This window comes from Grammomys surdaster, unplaced genomic scaffold, assembly GCF_004785775.1.
Source record: "Grammomys surdaster isolate TR1022 unplaced genomic scaffold, NIH_TR_1.0 63, whole genome shotgun sequence".
NCBI classification, from domain to species: Eukaryota; Metazoa; Chordata; class Mammalia; order Rodentia; family Muridae; genus Grammomys; species Grammomys surdaster.
This window is the reverse complement of record NW_021604565.1, coordinates 20,193,146-20,200,175: the sequence shown is the minus strand read 5'-3', so window position 1 is coordinate 20,200,175 and position 7,030 is coordinate 20,193,146. Positions and strand designations below refer to the sequence as shown.

General features: G+C 35.9%; 1 pseudogene; it reads right to left on the bottom strand.

Moving 5' to 3' along the window:
• Nucleotides 1-3,475: 3,475 nt before the first annotated feature.
• LOC114621647 lies at nucleotides 3,476-3,999 on the bottom strand (annotated as a pseudogene).
• Nucleotides 4,000-7,030: the final 3,031 nt, after the last annotated feature.

The window sequence follows — 7,030 nt, the reverse complement described above, 5'->3', positions numbered from 1 at the left end:
TGTTGTGCCTCTCGAAAAACAGCCATGCTACCACAGTGTCAGTAATAGTGTCAGGCCTTGGAGCCTCCCCTTGATATGGAGGCTCCATTTTTTTTCCTGCAGTTCTTTTAGAAAGAAACAATCCTGGGTCAAAATATTTGACTGGGGGATGGCAACCCTATACTTCCACTTGGTGCCCTGTCTTTCTACTGGAGGTGGGTTCTATGAGTTCCCTCTCCTAACTGTTGTGCATTTCATCTAAGGTCCCTCCTTTTGAGTCCTGGTAGTTTCTCACCTCCCAGGTCTCTGGTACTTTCTAGAGGGTCCCCCACCTCCAAATCCCCTGAAGTTGCATATTTCCATTCAAGCTGTTGGCCCTCAAGGCTTCTTTCCTGTCTCCCCCACACACCATGCCTGATACCTGATCATATTCCTCTTTTCCCCTCCCACTGTCCTCTCCCACTCAGTTCCCTCCCTCCCTCTGCCTCCCATGATTGTTTTATTCTCTCTCCCAAGTGAGACTGAAACATCCTCACTTTGGCCCTTCTGCTTGTTAGCTTTCTTGAGTTCTGTGCATTCTGTTCTGTGTATAGAATATAGGTATTCTATACTTTTGGGGGGCTAATATCCACTTATTAGTGAGTAAATACCATGTATGTCATTTACGGTTTGAGTTATCTCACTCAGGATGATAATTTCTAGTCATATTTCCTTAGGAGGTTTAGGTCTATAGAGATTTCTTATCAGATCTTGATTTAACTTTCATAAATAGTATCTATCAAGAAAATAATCCACTTCATTTAACTACTCCAGTTTTTTAGAGTGTCATATTTTGAAATAAGATCTAATAATATTTTGGATTTTTTGGGTTTGTTATTAGTTCCCTTTTTCACTTCTGATTTTGTTAATCTGGATATTCTCTGTCTTTTAGTTAGTTTGGCTAAGGGTTTCTCTATTTTGTTGCTTTTCTCTACAAACCAACTCTTTATTTCATTGATTCTTTGTACTGTTCTTTGTGTTTTTATTTTATTGATTCCCTTGAGTTTGATTATTGCCTGCTATCTACTCCTCTTCAATGTGTTTTTTTCTTTTGGTTCTAGAGCTTTCAAATGTGCTGTTAAGTTGCTAGTTTAATATTTCTCCAATTTCTTTATGAAGCCACTCAGTGTTACGAACTTCTTCTTTATACTGGTTTCATTGTGTCCCATAAGTTTGGGTGTGACGTGCATTTATTTTCACTAAATTCTATAGTTTTAAATTCCTTTTGTTATTTCTTCCTTGACCCAAGGGTCATTGAGTAGAGAGTTGTTTAGTTCCCATGAGTTTTTAGGCTTTCTGTTGTTTTTGTTGTTGAAGTCCAGCTTTAATTTATGATGGTCTTATAAGATAAAAGGAGTTATTTCAATTTTCTTGTATCTGTTGAGGCTTATTTTCTGTACAAGTATACGGTGAAGTTTGGAGAATGTTCCATAAGATGTGTTTGAAAGAAGGTATATTCTTTTTTGTTTGGGTGAAATATTCTGCAGATATCTAGACCACCAGATTAATAATATCTGTTTGTTTCATTATTTCTGTTGAATTTCTGTCTGGATGACTTGTTCTTTGGTCTCTCACTATTACTGATGGAGTTTAATGTGTCATTTAAGCTTTAATAATGTTTCTTTTACAAATGTAAAAGTGATCGTCCATTTGGGTAGTAGATATTTAGAACTGAGATGTCATCTGTTTTGGATGGATTTTTTAATTTAATGAGCATTAAGAGTCCTTCTCCATCTGTTTTGATTAATTTTGGTTGAAAGTCTATTTTATTAGATTAGAATGGCTACTTCAGCTTGCTTCTTGGGTCTATTTTCTTTTCTTTCTTTCTTTTTTCTTTCTTTCTTTTTTTTGATTATTCAAAGTTAAAATTTATTAAGCCATCATGTGCCAAATACTCAGGTTTAAATAAATTTCAAAATATATACAGGCATGTAATGAACTTAAAAATGAGAAAACTGGACTGAAAACAACTGCACAGAGCTACAAGTGACTGATGGAACTGAATTTAAAAAATCAAGGTCCTCTGTTGCAAACTGTTTTCCCTCGGTAACCAGCATTCAATTGATTCACAATTATCTAGACCCTTAAAGAGCAATTTTTAATAAAAAGCACTTGGTAACCCTAACAAATTTGTCCATAAATTGAAATGATAGTAACTGAATCCATTGTTTTCTACAAATTAATTTTAAGCAAAGTGACCTCAGTGACGAATGCGTTTCATCATTTATTTAGACGCTGATGCTCTTGCACTAAGTTTTTACAAGCTGGTGAACACCGACAAACTATGTCTCCCACATATCTATAACCACACATTCCCAGACAGTATAAATATATGGTTGAACTAACATTAATACGCATCACCATTTTATCAATTACATAATAAAGCAAATGATCAAGTATCCAATTATTAAGTTACATAGCTCAAAAGGCGTAAAAAATATTTCTGCTCGGTTCATTAGCAGATCCCACTTTTTTCTTTTTTGCAAGAGATTGGGAAGAGAAGGGGAAAACCATAATTCAAACAAGTTGGAAAACTTCTGATAGGCATGGAAAACACAAGAATTTTAGAAATTTTGATTAAGAATTGGTTAGCTACAACAATGTATCTCTATGTCTTAAAAATATTTACTAACTTAAAGAGCATACTCTACATGTTCTGCACAAGACAAAGGCAACATATTACTAAAAGTATTTACTAGCCTCCTCTTGTTTCTTTTTCAGGCCCTCTGTTAGGTTGCACCTCTGAGTGCAAACATTAAATTAACTATAAGGCTTTTTGTCTGGAGACATTATTGAAGATATGTGCTTCTGTAACAAAGTTGATTTTCAAAAGGAGGTTTCCCCAAACAGCACAACATAAAGACAGAGACATTAAAAAATCTGCACAAGACTTAGTTTAAAAAAAAAAGATGGCTAAGCAAAGCTGATGTATTCTGGTGTAAACGTGGGAGATGTAGACAGTGATCAGGCAGATAAGAGAGAAGCCCTGCAGAGTTTGAAATGACTGAAGGAATACACCATGGAAGGTCTAGAGAGGTCTTAGTTCCTGCAATTTTCATTCTGTATGATGCTAAAAATATACATGTATTGTGCTGGGTATTTTGGCACCTACTCCTTCTAAATTCCTTATAGACTAATAATATTCTGGCACAGGAGTACATTTAATGACATAACTCAATACCTTATTTTAGGAAAGGTCAACTAGTACAAATAATAAGCATATTTTAAATGCTGACCAGCAAAAATCATTTGCTAAGTGTCCAAACATGTTGATCATAGCCCAAATATAGAGGTTACATTTCTGTCAAGCTTGTGGCCTGGTAAAACTTGTATTCAATATTCCTGTGGAGCTTCAGCAGACTTATTCGGTAAGCAGAGACATTGGGTAATTATGTATGACAAATCAGGTCTCATCTGAATTTCCACTTCCAAGGCAATGGCATCAGGCACCCCAGTTTTATTGAATACAACAGTCATTTCTATGAACACTGGAATCCTTGAAGCGGAGCTGCATTTTTGGACGGTACTTCTCCAGATACAAAAGTTGCTTGCTGTTAAAAGCATCACACTGCTTTTGTCTTATGAATTGTACTGCATCTTCATATTTCACTCCACCTTCAATTAATGCTAGGGCAACAAGCACCGGAGCTCTGCCAAGGTCTGCGGCACAATGGACAGCAATATAGCAGCCAGGTTCTTCAGGAAACGTAATCTTCACAAGACTTAACTAGGCATCAACAACCTGGTTGGATGGTGGTGCACCATCATCAAAAGGCCAGTCAAGAACATGAATGCCTTCTTTCTCCACAAGTGTAGTGTCGTAAGTTGCTTCTTACTCTTACTACTGTGGTAACTCCATACTTACTTCTTAAGTTCCTCTATAAATTTGTTTAAGGTTGCATTGGTTGGATTGCGTGTAATAAGAAATCTCATGTTCTTGTATGTGACTTCCACAGGAGCAGGGCGGTTCATTCGAGCCATGTTAATTTAGTTTTAAAAAAAAAACACCCAAAAGGGCTATGAAAGAATTAAAAAATTGAATACAGAAACGATTCAAAACAAAAAAACAAAACCAAAAACCAGCCTGAAGTCTATTTCAATATTCAATATACTCCACTTGAAATTTTCAGTGCTTTGAGTATGAATTGGGAGAAACGGGCAATGAAATGAACCTCCTAACAAGAAGCAGTGATTCTTCAATCCAGTAAGACTGAGGCAATACAAAGGAAGTGCACTGAGGTTTACCCCATCCAGGTCTGAGCTCTTGGAAATGCTCTGCAGATTTCAATTCAACACGCCTGTGTCCGGGTTATACACTCCTATGGGGGCTTCTTGGTGGAGTAGTAATGAATTTCTACAGTTCACTTGTCTGCATAGAGGTCCTGCTATGCCTGGCAGTAATCTCCACTGCCTTTCAGAAACTCCTGTGATTGTTTTTTTTTTTAATTGAGAAATTGAGTCCATGATGTTCAGAGATAGTAATGACAAATAAGACCAATAATTGTTAATTCTTGAGATTTTGATGTTGGTCATGTTATTTTGAGTGTGTGTGTGTGTGTGTGTGTGTGTGTACATGCTAGCACAAGAGCATGCACATATACACATGCTGCTTCTTTTCTTTTGGTTTTGCTGGTATAAAAATATTTCTTGTGTTTTCTTGGGTGTAGTTAACCCCCTTAGTTGGAGTTTTCGTTCTGGTATCTTCTGTAGGGGAGGATTTGTGGATAAATAGTGTTTATTTTTTTTCATGGTATGTCTTGTTTTCTCAAGATTGAGATGATTGAGAATTTTGCTGGATATAGAGGACTCAGCTGGGATCTATGGTCTCGTAGAGACACAAGCCATCTTTCCAGGCTCTTACGGCTTTTAGAGTCTCAGTGGAGAAATCAGGAGTGATTCTGATAGGTCTGCCTTCATATTTACCTGGCCATTTTCTTGAAGCTTTTAATAGTCTTTATTTGGTACATTTGGTGTTTGATCATTTTGTTGTAGGAGGATTATTTTTCCTGGACCAATCTATTTGGTATTCTGTAAGCTTCTTGCATATTTATAGGCATTTCTTTCTTTAGGTTGGGAAATTTTTGTCTACTATTTTTTTCTTTGAAAATATTTTCTGGACCTTTGATCTTTGAATCTTCTCCTTGTTCTATGCCTATGATTCTTAGGTTTGGGATTTTGATAGTCTCCCAGATTTCCTGGATGTTTTATGTCAGGTACCTTTTAGATTTAACATTTTCTTGAACATTATATCAATTTCTTCTCTTATATTTTCTATGTCTGAGATTTTTCTCTTCCATTTCTTGTATTCTGTTAGTAATGCTTGCATCTGTAGTTCCTGGTCTCTTACCTAGGTTTTTCGATCTTCAGGATTCCCTCAGTTTGTGGTTTTTTTATTGCTTCTATTTCCATTTTTAGGGTTTTTAACAGATTTATTCATTTCATTCACACGACTGTATTTTCCTGTATTTTTAGAAGATTTTTCTCATATTCTTTTAAAAGACTTCTATCATCTTTTAAAGATTAGATTTAAGGTCATTTTCTTGTGCTTCAGCTGTGTTGGAATATCCAGGGCTTGCTACAATAAGAGGGCTGGTATATTATGGAGCCATATTCCCGTGGATGTTGTTCATATTGTTCTTACACTGGCCTCTAGCCACCTGGGTTTGTGGTTATTATAGGTTTAGGTCCTGATTTCTGAATTTATTTTTGTTGAATAGATAGGATTTTTGGATGTTCTTTCCCTTGGTTTCTGTTTCCTTTTGGTTTCTGACCTGTGTGGCTTCTGGTTCTGGTGACCAGCGAGTCTTTAACCCAATAGGATGTCTCTGCTGAGGTTTTTGTGGCCTCCAGGGTATCTGGAATTTGAGGTGCTAAGGTTGCTTCTGGGGTCTCTAGTACTAGTGTGGCCTGGGGTCCTTGGTGTCTGTGTGGCTTCTGGGAAACCAGGTGGAATTGTGGTAAGTAAAATGAAGTTCAGGGGATGAGGTGCAGTCCATGGCTATTGGATGTGCTTTAAGGGAAGCTGTTGGACAAAGGGTATTTGAGCCACACCTTTCCTAGTGTCCCTAGTGCCAGTGAGTCTCTGGGAAAGCAGGCACAATTGTGGAGTAGAAAATGGAGAGCAGGCTATGGAGTCAAGTTCTGTTCTTAAAGAACTACTTATCTCTAATGTAAAATATGCAAGAGCATTCACAACCTGAATTAAAGTAATAAGCAGTAATAGACAAATCTGGAAGATACTTTTTAATGTCTTACTACATTTGACATTACAGTCAATGAATGCACAAACTTTAAGATTATAGCTTGTTCCATGTAACAAATTAGTTCACATAGGCAAACTTTGTCCTTGTCTGGATGTGCAATGTTTTGACTATGACAGAAATCCTCTCCTAATCTCTGGAGTAAGTTTCATTCATTCTCCCGCTTCACCATCATTTGATGTCTATTATCATAAATTATTTTTGATTACTCCAAACTTCTTATGCTACAATCAATTAATAATATACTGTTTCTATTTCTTTGTGCTTATGATACTCTGAGACTTATTAAGTTGGAGTGCCTGTGTATATGTGTTTTTCTTTTCTCTTTCTTTTTACTTCAATACTGGATATTATCATTTGTCTTTAACCATTGCTGTTTTTAATGCTTTCATTTTGGTACACTAATGACTAAAGTAGTTCTAAACATTATAAGTAAGGATTCTGTAGGTAGTTGTCTACAGTCCTTTGAGGTAAATACACATAAGTATGTTGTAGGTTATAGAAGATATACATAATTAATTCTTGAAAATCATCCAACAATTTTGAGAATTTTATTTGTTTTCACTCCCACAAGCCATGTATGGAAAATTCCAGAGCACAACCTCTGCTTAATATTATTTTTTTTAAAAGTGACTTTCATGTTGCATTTCCCTGAGGATTAATACTGTTATGCATTTTTTAAAGATTTGCTTCAGTTATATTTACATGTATATGTATATGTATATGTATATGTATATGTATATGTATATGTA